At 40.1% G+C, this 18,338-nt stretch overlaps 1 long non-coding RNA gene across 2 annotated transcripts in view; it reads right to left on the minus strand.

The window, feature by feature from the left end:
* Window positions 1-18,338, minus strand: part of LOC144582455 (uncharacterized) — a 206,358-nt gene that overhangs the window by 59,024 nt on the left and 128,996 nt on the right. The gene's annotated exons all lie outside the window — the stretch shown is intronic.

Genomic DNA, 18,338 nt, shown 5'->3' on the forward strand with positions numbered 1-18,338 from the left:
AGAGTGCCTGGTTACCTCCATGACAGAATCAGCCATCACTCTGGCCACTCCAATCCTCTCCGCCCAGCAGGTCTGTCCAGATCTTATATGTGAAATGCACTTTGATTGCTTATATTGATTTTACACCCAAACCTCTCCTTTTTAGATATTGTCAAGACTATTTTAAGCCTTAACAATTGTCCAGGATTTATATGGTCAAATGGATTAGCCTGTAGAGAAATCTTTTGGCTTTCTTTAAAAACAAAGTGAAAATGTCCTACTGTTTGCTTAATGGAACAAAATGGCTTCCACCCAAAAGCTCTCTCAGGGACCAAATGATTCATATGGTACCATGGGAGTTCTATTGACCCAGCTGAACACACCTATACATGCTAAGCCTGCCTCCTTTCTTTTCCTGAGAGGCCATTTAAAGGCACCAAAGTATTAGGTTCTAATTTTGGTTACTTAACTAACTGTGTGAGTCAGAACAAATTACTTAGCCTCTCTGAATACTGAAGAGAGATAAGTAAAATGGGAATCATATGAATAGTATCATAGGGTTATTGTGATCATTAAAAGGAGGTGCACATGCAGACAGCTTGAGACATTCTCATTTGCTCAGTTAGTATTCATTTTCCTTATGTTGTACACTGATTCATTTCCTATGCATCATTCAAAGTCCGACTTAGACAAAGTCCCGATGTCAGCTCATGTTAAACTCTTTTTTTTCCACTCTTATTTATTCAAGAAAATTTTCTAAGTATGAGTTAGGCCCAGGGATAAAGCCATTAGCAGAACTGTCCCTGCCACATGGAGAGCGGTACAATAAACAAAATAGAATATGATTAATTCAACTCATCGTGATGCAGGCTACCTAGCATTGTTTTGGAACATTATGGGAGTATAGAACAGGGGCAGATCACAGAGGGTTTCCCAGAAAGTGCCATTGAAACTGGAACAGAAGTGGAAGCAGGTGTTAACTCTGAGCTGGGAAAAAGAGCTTTTGTTAGCCAATCAGAACTGCTGGCTTAACTTTTTTCCAAGCATACTAGTCGTTGTTCCAACTCTGTATAATCCTAAGAAATTTTCTAATAGATTAATTTGGTTTATCTCCCCAATTAGATTTTACACTCACTTGGGGCAAGGCCCATATATTCTACTTTTTGGTTTTTTAATTTCTCTCTAAAGTTTACCACAGTGCCAGGCAAAGGCTGGTGCTCACTAAATTGTTGATTGGTTGAGAACAAAAAACATTTAAGTGATTTATACTGACTACTCTTGCTTTACAAAACATCTCACAGTGGCCTATGGACTAACAGTCACTTTTTACTCATTTTTTAAAAATATAACACACATACAGAAACGAGCACAAAGCATAAGCATACAACTCTATGAATTTTCATGAAGTTAATATAGCCATGTAATTATTAGTTTGGTGCAAAAGTAACTGTGGTTTTGGAATTAAAAGTAATGGCAAAAACTACAATTACAATGCACCAACCTAATAGCACCCATTTTCAGAAGAACGACATCGCTATTCCCCCAAATGTCCCCTAGTGTGTCTTTGCAGCTACCACCTCCCCAAAGATAACCATTGCTCTGACACCTAGAAACATGTTTGCTTGTATTTTGAAGTGTATGCACAGTGTGAACTCTTGTGTCTGGCTTCCCTACTCAACATTATGTCTTTGGGACCCAACCATGTTGTTACACGTAGTTGGGGGTTTGTTTACTTCTGTTGCCATACAGCATTCCATTGTGAGAATAAACTCAATCCATTGGCTCTTTTTGGTCCTTGAGCATGTTGCTCTGAACATTCTGATATGCATCCTTCTGTAAATATACACATATGTTGCTGTTGGATATATTCCTAGGTGGAAGTTTTCTGGAGCATATCATCATATATATTTATCCAACTTTAGTACATACTGTCAAAAATTTTCCAAACTAATTGTACTAAATGTTGCTTTCATCAGCAATATGCCTACTCATTTAAAAAAAAAAGTGGCCATTTTGAAAGTCAAAAGTTTATTGGATCTACCGCATTATAGAGCGTAGAGGTTATGCTCTTGGCACCAAGTGACAGGAAGGATATCAGCTCACATGCAGATGTGTGGACTTCTCACAATCAAATGTTCAGCGGCCTCAGCCACACCCACCTCTGTAACTATGGTGGGGAAATGCAATAGAGTTTCATTATAGTGTGTGTTTTCCAAGATAAAATAGGTTTTAAAAGAAGTCACTGTTTTTTGGTGTGACTTGTAAAGACAGGCCATTTCTCTATCATCTCTCCTCCATACTCTGTTAAGAGGGAAAATACTTGTCTCTATAAAGTGGAAAAATAACAAAATAACCACAGTCTTGCAAATTAAAGGCCAATACATCTGGAATGTTTCCTGCAACTGTTTTCTTCGTTGTGTCTCCTCTTCCAAATCCTCTTCTATGCCAGAGGCTTTGATATAACTTCTCTATGCTGGGGCCAGGGCGCCCTATGTTGCGGCATGGCCTCCTTTTCCCCCACCAGGCTGAGAATAAACAGATTTCTGCCTCAGAATGATGTTCACTGCCATTATCAGAAGCATCTTGTTGCCGGAGCGCTTGTCAGCTGAGTTAACACACCCTTTGATATGGTTTGACTGTGTCCCCACCCAAATCTCATCTTGAATTGTAATCCCCATAATCCCCATGTGTCAAGGGCTGGACCAGGTGGAGGTAATTGGATCACCATGCTGTTCTCCTGAGAATGAGTGAGTCTCAGGAGATCTGATGGTTTTATAAGTATCTGGCATTTTCCCTGCTTGCACTCACTCCATCTTGCCACCTGTGAAGAAGGTGCCTGTTTCTCCTTTGCTTCTGCCATGATTGTAAGTTTCCTAAGTCCTCTACAGCAATGTGGCCCTGTGAGTCAATTAAACCTCTTTCTTTTATAAATTACCCAATCTTGGGCATTTCTTCACAGCAGTATAAGAACTGACTAATAGACCCTTATTAAGGAAGATGCTGAAGTTCTGTTGAGAACAGAACGGACTGTGAGTTCTGGCTCTGTGGCCCCTGGATTTTATAAGCATCTACTTGACATTCATTATGCTTTCACAGTGCCTTGAAAACAGTAGTAATTCAGGAAGTAGTCACTGCACCCAAGTCTTGCCCTTCAGACCTCAGATTTATAACATAATGGTTTGAGAAAGATGCCCCACATTTCCCCCACATTCAACCCTCTAAGGATAATACCCCAACATTCCTGGCATGTAGCAGAGTGGCTGGCACAGAGACTCCTTTGATACATGTCAAATATTTAATAATAGATGTAATTAGTGTCAATGAACAGGAGAAAACATAAAATGGTTTAGATAACTGACAGCCAAACAGAAACCCAATTGATGAGTTGTTCAAATCTTCTTTATTCATCCAAGAGGCTAGCTAACATTCAGCCACAGTTCTATCACAGACACAGGGCATATCTCCACGTACATGTTTTGAAGTAGAAGAGCAACACAGCAAGAACTATACCTATTATTCAAAAGTGGGCAAAGGATATGAACAGACACTTTACGAAAGAAGACATATATGAGGCCAACAATCATATGAAAAAATGCTCATCGTCACTGGTCATCAGAGAGATGCAAATCAAAACCACATTGAGATACCATCTCACGCCAGTTAGAATGGCGATCATTAAAAAATCTGGAGACAACAGATGCTGGAGAGGATGTGGAGAAAAAGGAACACTTTTACACTGTTGGTGGGAGTGTAAATTAGTCCAACCATTGTGGAAGACGGTGTGGCGATTCCTCAAGGCCTTAGAAATAGAAATCCCATTTGACCCAGCAATCCCATTACTGGGTATATATCCAAAGGACTATAAATCGTTCTACTACAAGGACACATGCACACGAATGTTCATTGCAGCACTGTTTACAACAGCAAAGACCTGGAATCAACCCAAATGCCTATCGATGATAGACTGGATTGGGAAAATGTGGCACATATACACCATGGAATATTATGCAGCAATCAGAAATGATGAGTTTGTGTCGTTTGTAGGGACATGGATGAATCTGGAGAACATCATTCTCAGCAAACTGACACAAGAACAGAAAATGAAACACCGCATATTCTCGCTCATAGGCGGGTGATGAAAAATGAGAACACATGGACACAGAGAGGGGAGTACTAAACACTGGGGTCTATAGGGGGAAAAGGGGAGGGCCAGCGGGAGGGGGAGGTGGGGAGGGATTGCCAGGGGAGAAATACCAAATGTGGGTGAAGGGGAGAAAGCAAACAAAACACACTGCCCTGTGTGTACCTATGCAACTGTATTGCACGCTCTGCACATGTACCCCAAAACCTAAAATGCAATAAAAAGAAAAAAAAAAAAAAAAAGCTGCTTCTTACAGTAGTGTTGTGCCCCACATGCTTTTTTGAGCAACATATATACCAATTAGATAAGCTTATAGAAGTCTTTGAAGGAATGGATTTTCCTTTCCCCAATTAAATTCCTACCTGTATCAAATAGAACCAGCTTACTCATATTCCAAAACAAAATTTCCAGGGTCCCTAGACATATATATATATATATATATTTTTTTTTTTTTCTTATTTATTTTTTTTTTTCTGAGACGGGAGTTTCACTCTCGTTACCCAGGCTGGAGTGCAATGGCATGATCTCGGCTCACCGCAACCTCTGCCTCCTGGGTTCAGGCAATTCTCCTGCCTCAGCCTCCCGAGTAGCTGGGATTACAGGCACACACCACCATGCCCAGCTAATTTTTTGTATTTTTAGTAGAGATGGGGTTTCATCATGTTGACCAGGATGGTCTCGATCTGTTGACCTCGTGATCCACCCGCCTCAGCCTCCCAAAGTGCTGGGATTACAGGTTTGAACCACCGTGCCCGGCCCCTAGACATATTTTTAAATGATAATACAATCACATTTGATTTAATCAAGTGCATTTCAAGTTTATTGCTAAGGGGTATGAGGACTGGCCATGCTCCCCAGGCAGACTGTAAAGACTTCTTAGTTTGGGCTTGAGGTAAAGAGCAGCAAAATACAAAGGCTGCCTGGGATGTGATCTCTGGAAAAGTAAAAATAAAAATGTGCCTTAATTTGGATTCCCCTCTTTCAACATCCTATTTGAGATCATCATTTTTCGCCACCAAGATGTTCTGTAAGTGAAAAGCATCCGTACTTGCTTAAACGAGGCCCAGAAGCATTTTTTCTTTCCAGTACTTAATGCTGCATTTTCCCTTTAAATGCCTTAGGTTGCGAGGCTAAAATTGTTAAATCTGCAGAGCAGAATAAGGACGGTTTTAAGAACACTGCTCCACAAGGGAATATGGGGACTTGTATCCCATGCGTCCTTATTAGTTTGCTATGAGTCATTGACCATCTATTGCCTCTCTTCCTAACCTTGTTTTGCAACATGATTTGTCCACACTTATTTATTAAGAAAATTACATTATTTACACCTTGTTCTTCGACAGCCTGTCTCTGAAAGTGACAGAAAAACAATATATTTGTTGTCCTTCCTAAGTATCTAAGGGGAAAAAAAAGAAGGTATGCAAAGCTTTTTGAAATTCACAAATGAGGCGGGATAAAATCTCTGCAGAATTTATAAAGTCTCCACGATGCCTTTGATCTTGATGTATTACATTCCCCACCCCCATTCTCCCTTCTACAGTGATGGCTTCAATATTTTAGCAAGCTAGGCTAACACACAGCTCACAATTTTAAACTGACAAATCTAAGTGCATAAATTTTAGATGCTTTTTGCAAAACAGCAAGACTGAGGACAGACTGTACATTCAGAGTATTATAGCCTGTCCTAATTCATGCCATTTCCACATACTTTTTTTACCCTTTGGAGGGTTGGAGGGCATATTTCAAACAAAAATCAGAGCTTTGTATTTACACCATGTAATAAAAAATATCTGGGGCCCATCTGTAGAAGAATGTCTGTTTTCCAAATTGTCTTGCTTATGGAGAGAAAATGGATTCTACTTTTAGCACAAATATAAGGGTAACCTCACAAAGAAACATTTAAAATTTGTTCATTTGAATCTTGCTAGGCTTTAATATTGTGAACCCCAAATACCTGAGACAGTTTTCAGTTAATTTAGAAAGTTTATTTTGCCAAGGTGGAGGACATGCACCTGTGTCACAGACTCAGAAAGTCTGAGGACATGTGCCCAAAGTGGTTAGGGCACAGCTTGTTTTTATACATTTCAGAAAGACATGAGATACCAATTGATATATGTAAGATGTACGTTGGCTCAGTCCAGAAAGGGGGACAAGCTGAAGCAGGGAGGGGACTTCCAGGTCCCCAAGGTGAAAAAAAAAATGGTTGAATTCTTTTGAGCTTCTGATTGGCTTTTCCAAAGGAAGCGATCAGATATGCATTTATCTCAGTGACCAGACAGATGACTTTAAATAGAATGGGAGGCAGGTTTTCCCTAAGCATTTCCCAGCTTGAATTTTCCCTTTAGCTTCATGATTTAGGGGTCCAAAGATTTATTTTCCTTTCACAATCTATTTATTATTAAAGTGAGCTTCACCCACAGCGGGGTGCCATGTGATGGGGGACACAAGGGAAGGAAGGCTGTTTACAAACCCTTGCCTTTCTCCTCATCACCTTCTTGCTTCCCCAAGGCCTACGGGAGTACACAGCATTTATAACTAGAAAAAGTGATTAGGGAAGAATATCTCTGGAGTTAATTCTTTATAATAGCGTCTCAGAATTGTGACCTACTCTTCATGCAAAGAGCTTAAATTAGTTGAAAACTAGCTTTCTTGAAAGAATACAAGAAGGGTCTGGTCAGTGAGATGACAGAAGAAGCAGTTAGACACCTCTGCGTAATGGGAGGAGTATGGTGAGCGGGAAAGCAGAGATGACACATGGCAGCGATGTTGCCCCACTTATGCTGTCCATCCCCTAGAAGGCGTTTTGACCAACCATGGCATTTCTCTCCTGTGAGTCGGTTGTGTCCCTGGACTCATTGTCAAGTAGATGAAATGATGCACCACCTCCTGTCTATTAAGCGGTTGTCAAAAAGGGCATGAGTGATAACAAGAGTGGGCTTGAAGGTAAAAGAACCAGAAAAACAAGATTAGAATGGGGCTTCAATCCCAGCACTTTGGGAGGCCAAGGCGGGTGGATCATGAGGTCAAGAGATCGAGACCATCCTGGTCAACATGGTGAAACCCCATCTCTACTAAAAATACAAAAAAGATTAGCTGGGCATGGTGGTGCGTGCCTGTAATCCCAGCTACTTGGGAGGCCGAGGCAGGAGAATAGCCTGAACCCGGGAGGCGGAGGTTGCGATGAGCTGAGGTCGCACCATTGCACTCCAGCCTGGGTAACGAGAGCGAAACTCTGTCTCAAAAAAAAAAAAAAAAAAAAAAGCTCTGCTAACAGGAACAGTGACCACCATCATCCTAAAATCCACCATTTATTAAGTCCCTGTGGTGTGCCTGGTATTCTGCTGGGTGCTTTCCTCAGTGCAGTAGAGAGCAGGGTATTCAATCTGTAGTCACTGTCAACAGTTTGAATCTTAGCAGAAAAGATCTTAATTTTACTTTGTTTTCTATTGCTTATAACAGAATACCTGAAACTGGGTACTTTATAAAGCAAAGGAATTTATTTCTTACAGTTATGGAGGCTGAGAAAGCCAAAGTCAAGAAGTCACAACTGGTGAGAAACTTCCTGCTGGTGGGGATGCTCTCAGGAGTTCTGGGGCATCACATGGCACACGGTCTTTCTTCTTCTAATAAAGCCATCAGTCCCATTCTCATAACCCGTTAATCTATTAACCCATTAATTCATTCATGAGTGAATGGATTAATTCACTCATGAGGGTTCTGCCCATTCAATCACCTCTTAAAAACTCCACCTCTCAATACTGTCACATTGGGAATCAAGTTTCAACATCAATTTTGAAGAGGACAAACACTGAAACCATAGCTGGTACCTAGAGATTTAAACCTTTAGTCCTTTATCTGTAAAATTGTGATACTAATAGTATATAGCCTCATTGGTTGGTTTCAAGGATTAATGACATAATGTATTGAATGTCTTTGGCATATTGCCTGGTTATCAATCACTGTTAGCTTACTTCTAACATATGATCGGTGCTCTACAAAAGATTGCTATACAGCAACATTATTTCTTAAATCATCAATCAGAGTGTTTTCTGTATTTTTTTTCCTTTCTCTCTTCTCTCATGGGTACTGCCAGAGAGCAGATTTCTTTCCCACCCACACCAAACAGGGGCAAGCATTTAAAGATTTAAGTGGCTAGTGAATATATCCAATCTGCCAGTTTTTCCTCTCCCAGAAACAAAAAAGCCTGGGACTTCTAGAAAGGCAGAGAAGCATCTGAGTGTCAACTTGAACTCCAACGGAAATGGCTCTAGGGATTAGGTGCACTCAAAGTGTGAAATAGAAAGCAAATCTTCCCCAAGGGGGCCCAGGCCCAGAAGTAGAAGAGATAATGAGGAAGGACTTCCCTTGATTCACATCAGTGCCCCCGAAGAAAGGGTGGGAAACTTTGAATCTTTTTGTAGGAGATGGTAGAGTGAAGAAAGAGTTTTGCTTGCCTCCTTTTCCTCTCTCTCTCTCTCTCTGTGTGTGTGTGTGTGTGTGTGTGTGTGTGTGTGTGTGTGTGTGTTCCAATAGAATGGAAATAATAGAATCTGCCACTGTGAGGTAGTGGTGATCTCACAGACATGGATATAGTTCTTATAAGCCATAACCTGTAAGAACTCTTTCCAATAGAAATGTAAGCCACATCTATAATTTAAAATTTTTAATAGCCATATTTAAAACAGTAAAAAGAAAAAGATGAAATTAAATGTAATAACATATTTTAATGTAACCCAATATATTCCAAATGTTATCATTATAATATGTCAGGAACATGAAGTCAATTGTATCAAGTCTTTGGAATCCAGTATGCATGTTAAAGCTAAAGCCCATCTCAATGTGACCAAGCCATATTTCAAATGTTTGATGGAACATGTGGCTAGTGGCTACTGCATTGGACAATGCAGAGTTATATTCTTCAGAGCTCCACAGAAAAGCTGACAGCATCATTTCTATTTTACAAAGAAGAAAAATACAACACAGAGAAGCACATAACTGGTCAGGAATTCATATTTTAAGCCAATTCTCTCTCACTCCAGTCTCTGTATAATTTTGCCAACCTACACTGATTGCTGAGGCTTCCTCTTCATGAGAAAACAGAAATAATACATACCTCTCTCAAAAGCCAATATGAGATCAACAAAATTAAGGAAGCAAAATTCCACCAAATATTCTATCACAATCTCCACATCAATTTCACTTTTTGCCAAGAATCTTCTTTGCTCTTTTAAAAACAATCTATTGAGCATCAGTATTATGGCAGATGCTTATTTTGGGGACAAGATGGCAGCAGTCTGTTTTTTAAAACAAGCAGGAAATGTCCTAGGCCACAGAGTGAAACATTTAGAGAGTGAGACTCTAGTAAAGTGGAACTTGGAAGTGACCCATTATTATCCTAATGGGAATTAAATTGTCTTTAGCAGGAATTACTTCCATTGCATAGAACTTTCAAGCTATTTCCTAAATGGCTAGCGATTTGGGGATAGAGATAAAAGGCTGGATATGTCCTTGCAATGCCCCATGATCCCCACCCCAACACTTAAAACAGCTTCTTTGCTCATCCTTCTTCCACTTCAAACCAGTTGATGGGAGCCCAAAAATTGGGATTTAGAATGTCACTCAACTTTTGTAAAAGTACATATGTAATTGCATTAGTCTGTTCTCAGATTGCTATAATGAAATTCCTGAGACTGGGTAATTTATAAAGAAAAAATGTTTAATTGGCTCACAACTCTGCAGGCTATACAGGAAGCATACCGGCATCTGCTCACCTTCTGGGGAGGCCTCCGAAAGCCTACAATCATGGCAGAAGGTGAAGAAGAAGCAGGCATGTCTTACACGGCCAGAGCAGTAGGAAGCGAGCAATTGAAGTATACCACACACTGTTAAACAAATTCATCTTACAATAACTCACTCATACAGTACCAAAGGGATATGGTGCTAAACCATTCATAAAAGATTCACCCCTATGATCCAATCACATCCCACAAGGCCCCACCTTCAACACTAGGAATTAAAATTGAAAATGAGATTTGAGTGGGGAAACAGATCCAAACCATATCAGTAAAATAATACAGGCTCAAGAGAAAATTTTAAAGATTAAGATATCACAGTCTCAATTTACTAATGAGAAAGGTTTCATTTAGAGAGTATAGGTGAATACCCTAAGATCTCTTAGCCTTTAAGCATAAGTGAAAGATTCAAAATCTCTTGGTGAATAAAAATATATATTAACACAATGAACGGCAGAAGCTATTTGCAATACATATATTTGATATGGAACTCCCATCCAGAATATATAACAATGCCTACAAATCAATCAAAAAAAGACAGAGAACCCAATAAAAAGAAAAAATGGACAAAAGACTTGAACAGACCCACATAATAAAAGAGAATATACAAATAGCCAGTAAACATTTTGGTGGGCTATGCTCACCAAAATTCATGTAAAAAAGTTTTTATAGAATCTTTCCTGATAATGGCTAAAACCTGAAAATAACCCAAATGTCCATCAATAACAGAATAGATTAAAATAATTGCAGCATTACTTAGAGAATAGATATGAGAAGCAATGAGAATGAATGAATTGCTGTCATTTGCAACAAAGATGAATCTCATAAACATGATATTGAGCAAAAGAAGCCAGAAACAAAAAATTTATATAAGTCTTCCTATATAAAGTTCTAAAATAGGCAAAAATCAACCTGTAGTGTTAAAAGCCAGGTTTGTGATTAGCCAATCTAATGAGTAAGAAGTGACTAGAAGTAGGTATGTAAGGAGGGAGTGCCCACAGGGCTGAAAATGTTTCTAGGTCTCAGTGAATGTTATATGGGTATGCTTTATTTCTCAAAACGTATCACCCTTTACACTCATAATACGTGAACTTTTCTCTATATCTGGCACCGTGTCCACAAGGGAAAAACAAGACCTTGAGCCAGGGAATAAGATACGGGGTTTATTGGGGACTTACATACAAGGGTAGTCCTTTGGTGGTGGGATGGAAAGGAGAACCACTACCATTTGTAAAAAGCATGCAGTTTATAGAGCATTTTCACTCAGCGCTCTTCACCTAGTAACCACCATTTAACCCAACACAAACGAACTTGGTCCCTTACACAGCCTGCATTTTAAGGAATGAGCTGGGAGTTAAGATGTTCTTCATAGATAAAGAGTGAATGTCTGGATTGGACATTTCCGGATTCTTTAGCTGGGAACTCCAAACACACATTCTTCTTGAACCATAGGGTCATTCTCAAGGTATGCTTTAGCTATTGCAACACTGTCATATTTCAATGAAAGGCTTTACAAAAAGAAAAGACAATGCTGTAATTCTTCCTAAGCTAGATGCTTATCTTGGTGAGTAGATTTGGGAATCTGAGCCCTGCCTTACTTCCTACCCTTTATCCCAACAGCATTTCTGACCCTCCCATTTAAGGATTCCAGACAATTTAGTACCTCTGTTGGCCATGACCATTACTCAGGGTAAATGTCTTCTGCTGATTAGAAGTTCAATTTAATAAAATCCCTTGCTGAACATTTTAGAGCAGTAATTACATTAAGATCACCCAAGCCCAAAAGTCCTGGTGAATTTTTATCAGAGTGATTGTCATATTTACAATGTTTCTTCCTTCCTCTTGCATAACCCAGATTCTCCCTGAGGTTCACAATCAAAAAAAAAAAAGTTTACACCAGACATTCGGCGCAAATAAAGCTACAAAGGTGAGTTTTTCACCCATTTCCTGTATCCTATATATAGACAAATGCCAAACGGCATTGAGAAAAGAGATTGACTTCAGCATTAGAGTTCTATAATCTTAGGAAATTCCTTTCCATCTTATAAACACAAACTGTCTTGTTAACAACACTTAGGAGAGTGTCCATGCCAGGGGAAGTCTCTACAGTGCTAAAACCATCATCCAGGATAGATACAGTTATGGAGGCTTCCAGGTGCTAGGTGACAGGTCCTTGATAAATTTATCAAGGAAGGTCTAGGTGATGGTCCTCAACCTTCCAAGTATAAAATCTACAGTGGTGGGAAAATACTGTAGGGAATGACCTGATTCCCACAGCCCCACCTTCTCCTTTTTCCCATGCTCTTTCCTCCCAGTTAGATTACGCCTTCTTCAGTGTTATCATTGAAAAGTACAGAAAGAAAGAGAGAATAATTTAATGTACAGTCCTCACATTCAACATAGAGCTTGAGGAAGATGGTGGAATGACACCAGTGAGTGGCCTTTGCCTGTGCATCAACCTAGAGCTGCCAAAAGATGTCTACCAGGTATCTGTCATGCTGCTGGGGATCCCCAACATGTGACAAGCTGGTCCATCTCCAGCTGTGATTAAAAGGGCAAAGGCCCTTCTAGGTCCTCTGTCTCAATAAGGGAACATGTCACTGTGGCCTTAAAGGCCATTAAGATTGGTGGCTGAAAAACCCAACAGAGCTGTTTTCATCAATAAGATGGTGCAAATGTGAGACCTGTTCTCCAAGGCTGACAAAGTTCACCCTGTGTAGGTAAAAAGTATACATGGTGAGTGTCTGCATCATCACCTTTTCCCCTGTGGCAGAGCCTGTGATCCAGCAGCATAGAAATGCTTTCTGTCCTCCATGCAGTCCAATCATTAAGAAGATCATTGTGCATAAGGAGCCAATGGCCTGGACTAGTTGTCACTGATGGTAGTGATGCACCCACTATACTGAGCCCCAACCCTGCAGAACCTGGCCCTGTAGCTGGCAAAAAGGAGAAAAATGAGTTAGTGATTGGTCACAAGCAGAACACTGCTATGGGAATGTTACGTCTATGACCAGAGAACTGACTCTGCAAAAACACAGGCTACACACACAGAGGTGGTGGCTGACAGCTCCAACTTCAGACAGCCTCTTGATCCCTCATCTCTATTCCCATGACTCAGACTGCTCAACTTGTAAGTGATAAACCATAATACCCTTTATCTTCCCATGGCCCAGGAAAATTCGACTTAAAGCTTAAAAACCTAAATAAAATAAAATAAAAAGCCTAGAGGTACGAGATGTAGAGAGCAAAGTGGCATGGCTTCAGCTGCTCATGCGCTACTGCTTACAACAACACAGCTGCAGTGAGAACCTGCCATTAAAGTATTCTTTTAACAGCTTCATTGAGTAATAATTGCCATATCAATACTGAACATATTTAAAATATGCAATTTGATGATTTGGCATATGTAGACTACTGTGAAACTATTACCACAATCATAAAAATGAACATATTCTTGACCCCCAAAATCTCCCTCCATGACCTTTTAAAATCTCTCCCTTTCTGCGTCATTCCTAAACAAACACTGATCTCCTTTCTGTTCTCCCGATTTGTTTTCATTGTCTAGAATTTTAGACAAATATTATTTTATTTATCCATAGTTTATTTCTTTTCATTATAGACATGCTCCCCCCCCAACCCCCATCACACACCAAAACTTCTGAAGCCCATGGCAGGTACCACTTTGACAGAAAAGAATCTGAGACTTGTGATACTAAATCCTTGAAGAATCTAGATGAGAAAAAATCTCTACTCAAGTTGCTCCTCATCTCAGACACTGACATGGGAGAAGACATCAAAATGGACAGAAGCTTCCTTCCCTTTTTCATCAGCCTTGGCAACAATTCCACAGCCAGTGGAGAGTAAAATTTTCCAGGAAAATCAAGAGAACTAGACTGTTGGTTGCTAACGTGGGAGACGATGGGAGAGGTCTTAGAGCATCCCAGAAGACAGGGGACCAATGTCCAAAGTCCAGTTAGAAACAGTTATCCAGTGACACTAACCTAGGACATCAATGACAACAAAGTGCAGATATGTTAATGGAGGGAGACAGAAGTGGCATAAAATACCTACCATGAGAAGGAGCAGGAGAAATTCTGGAACTGAATGAGAAATCCCAGAAATTCCTTAGAAAAAGCTGCATGATTAAATTTGCCTAGAACTAACTGGGATTAATGGCTCTCTAACTAGAAATTTGATTTCATTATACAAAAAAGTAAGTTACATTTTGCAAACCTGAGCACTTAGCTTGTAAAAGTCACATCTATTACATGATCATGTGTGTGTATCTAAGTGATTATGTTGATTTCTAACTGAGAAAGAACATTTATTAAAAAAATAGAAACAATTTAAAAATCTTTATTGAGCCATCTACCTCCTGTATCCTCTTTGCTTTGCTCCAGGTCCCACCTGATCTGCCTGCCTGTTCCTTGCACTCACTTTTCCTCAAGCTGCTCCAGCCACAACCTCTGCCACCTGGCTTTTCCCAGACTAGCTGTTCCCTCTGCTTGGAAGCCCTTCCCAGAATCTCCCTACCATGTGCTACTTCACTTCCTACGGGTATTTCATCAAAAGCCCTCTCAAAAAAAAAAAAAAATTCAACCTCCAGGGCTTTTCTGCCCTTGACCCCACAAAACATACACTGTATATGGATTCTTGCCTAACTCTACTACTAGGATGAGTGCCCTGGGATGCTATGGATTTGTTTTTGTTTTAGTCACATTGTATCTTCAGCAGGTCAAATAGTGTAAGATATTGATTGGAACCTCAGTAATCACTCAAGGATATAATCCACTGGCCACTGCCTTTCATTCTTCTTGGTAGGATTCACAGATAGGTGAATTACAATAGGTAGGAGGCATTTTCTCTATGAGCCAACAATCAGATTCAAAGGCGGATTGGTACCCAGGCTCTAAGAGCCATAGCATCTACCCCCCTCCCCCCTGCAAAAGTATTTGACCTGCCCTCTTTTGTCACGCCCCCACAGGGGGCCTCCCTCTGAGAGAGTCCTAAGCAGGTACCATCCATACCACTCTTTGTATTTCACCCTCAGCCCCTACCTGCCAGAGGGAGCAATTTTCAAGGGGGGAGACACATTGTGCTTCCGAGAGTCAAGATCCTGTGTTTGGTGTATTTTGTTGAATTGAGCTTTCTCCTTTTCCAATGCTTCAAAGATAAACCAGCTCCCCTCCAGTGGCTAAAGTCTTCCTTTGGGTTCATCATGTGTTTAATCAAGTTTCAGTCAATCTTAGGGCTCTGGACACTATTACAATGCCTGCGCATATCTATTCCAGTCCATTATAGTTGGAGTCTGATTCTGCAATGGTCTTATTAGTTCTAAGCCTTTTGAGTAACATCATTGTAGCTCTAGAGAACATGTTCTCTGACTACCAGGGCAACTACTTACCAATATAGAGAAGCATGTACCAGTGAAAATAATGATACCAACAATAATAATCCTAAGATTGACTCAACTCACACCATGTGCTAGAAAATGCTCTAGCCCTTTACATGTAGTAACTTATTTAATATAATAACCCTATGGGATAGGTGCTGTTACATATTCCATTTTATAGACAAGGACACTGAGACATAGAGAAATTAGGTACTTAATAAAATTGCATAGCAGTGACTGGCAGACCTATTGTTGCATAGTATATAATAATAGTAATACATTAGACAAAAATCAAAGACAATATTAAACTTGTTTAACAAACAGAACACGAGCCCTCATGACCAATCACCCCTGAAAGGCCCCATGTCTTGGTACTGCCACATTGGGAATTAAGTTTTAACATGAGTTTCGGAGGGGACCTTCAAATCAGAGCAATGCACACAAAACTGTAAAACAGTGTAACAACATCGCAGACGTTAAAGCAGGCAGACAAAAACGTTTCACGTTCATCTGAAAACACTTGACTTTATTTAGCCATCAAGCAGAGATTATCATGTATTACTTTTAAAAATAACATTTCATTTAAAAATTTTCTAAATTAAAAATTTAATAACAATTACTTAAAGCCGTATTCTTTAGCTAGAGAAAAAAAAATGGTTGAAAAACAAATAACCTCTGTCTTTAACACTAAATTCTTTTCACAGACCCGTATCTTCCTCCTTTAATCTACTATTCTGTGCTGCTACTGAAGTGGCTATGTTGTATGTATCGTGGGGTTCCTTGCCGCACGACAGGAAAATGTAGGACAGGGACAGGCACGAGGAGTTTAGGAATAGAGGTTTAATATGTAGAAGAGAAAGAGAAACAGCTTCCTCAGTAGAGGAAAGGGTCTCTGAAGGGAAAGGACTGGCTGGCCGTGAATGTACCGAGTTTTATAGTCCAGTTTGAGGAGGTGGTGTCTGATTTACATAGGGCTCACAGATTGGTTCAATCATGTATGATATTTACATAGTGCCTGGGGAAGGCTGGTCACCCCACCCTAGTCTTCTTATGCAAATGAGCTTTCCAGTAGATAGGGGCCATCTTGTCTGTTTCTTACTGTGTACTTGACCGGCAGAGAAGGGAAGATGGAGCTGCCATCTTGAACATGTCTAGTCCTTAGTTCCTGCCAACATTCACCATGCAAGCTCCCAGCTTGCTTGTCTTGTCTGCAGCTTGACTTTACATGCTACTTTTTGTTAGAAAATGATTTGAGGCTGCTTTTCATTAAAAAGAGAAGCCTTACTGAGGATTCCCATTCCCTTACTATCTGCCTAAGTAATTTCTTCTTAACTCCTATATCACTATCATCTGGATAATGATTTAACTTCAGCTCACATTATTAACATAGAAGATTGTTGTACTCAGTTATTGATTTTTTAAAAATATTTGTAATGAGCATCTACTATGTACCAGGCACGTGCTTGCGCATGTATTTAAGGAGTGAACACAGCAGATGCCACCCCTGCTCACAGCACCAAGAATGCAAGTGAGAATTTTAGCAGTGGAAAAGAAAATATGTTTATTTCTTCACATGCAGCCCTCATAAGCCAGCCTAATTGTAAAAAGGTAGGAATGTGGGCACAAAGGTGAGGGATGCTTCTGGCAGGTTGAGGATTCTGACCTTATTCTAACAGCAATGGGAAGCCTCTGATGAGTTTCCAACCATTGAGCCATCCAGTCAGATTTGTGTTTAAAAAACAAAACCACATAAAACCACTAGGGGAACTAGATTTAAAGACAGCAACCTACACCAACCACACGTAGCTTCTTAATCTTCCTAGGATTAAAATGTAATAAAACACAATCAACACCAACCGTCAACTGGAAACGACATAATCTTTAATAATTAGAAAATAATGAACAAGGGACAATTCTCGCCTGCAACCAAAAGATAATTTTAGAAAAGAATCAATCCCGTTTGTACTTACCTTTTGATTTATTACATGTGGGGATATTGCTAATTGCCCTGCTGTGACGACAAACCTCCTCAGCTAACAAATTCTCACCCTCTTTGCCTGTCTCCAATGACAGGTGAGACCTGTGTTCTACATGCTCTTGCAGGTGCTAGTCTCTAGGGTTTTGTTGACAAAGCAAATTCACATCATCTTTATTAGCAGATGTTTTCCTACCAAAAGCTTCTGGTTCCTAGGGTCTTAACATTAAATATCTTTATTTCCAATTCAGTAACTCAGTCTGATGTCCTGTGTCCCTTTTTTAGATCTATGGGTAATCCGAGAAAGGATCTTGGGAGACAATGATCTCATGATACTTGAATCGTTACACATTAGGCTTCTGGTCAGGGAGTGTTAACCTAGTGAGGCAGAAATAATGTGCTTTCATTATGCAGCTGGCAGATTAAATATTGTGCTTGTTTTATAAGAAATTATATACTTAAAACTGGAGGCTTTGCAGATCTTAGGCCAGTAAATTCTATTCAATTACCTAAACAAGTATGTTCATCTCACATGTTCCACTTTAATCAGGGTATCTAGAATCAGAGTTTCAAGATGGCTGACTAGAGCCACCCAGCACTTGCCTCCTCCACAAAGAAAAACAAAAAATGGTTAGTAGATAATGATACATAAAATAGAGCATCTAAGAGAGAACACTGACATTCAGCAGGAAAGTGACAGGGAACGTCTGAGGCACAGAGAGAAAGAGGAAAGCAAAGAAGCCAGCTGCCCAGGATTGGCTCAGAGCCAGGACAAACCTCTTACTGCATAGTAAAGATAAGGCAGGGATCTCCAGTGGTTCACATTCCATCACAGACTCCTCTCTCATTGGCCCAGAGACTTGTATAGGGAGCTGCCTGGGGTCCATGCAATAGGACTGTTTCAGAAAGGGCATTCACACCGGGTCCCCCACACCTCCAAGATCCAAGCAGCTGCAGCACAGTGTCATTTTGAGAGCCATCTCCCACCAGACTACATCCTGCTTGAGGACCAAACCCCTTCCACTCCCACATTATCGAAGCCCTGCTGATATACCCAGA

This window comes from Callithrix jacchus, chromosome 5 (assembly GCF_049354715.1).
Source record: "Callithrix jacchus isolate 240 chromosome 5, calJac240_pri, whole genome shotgun sequence".
Lineage (NCBI taxonomy): Eukaryota > Metazoa > Chordata > Mammalia > Primates > Cebidae > Callithrix > Callithrix jacchus.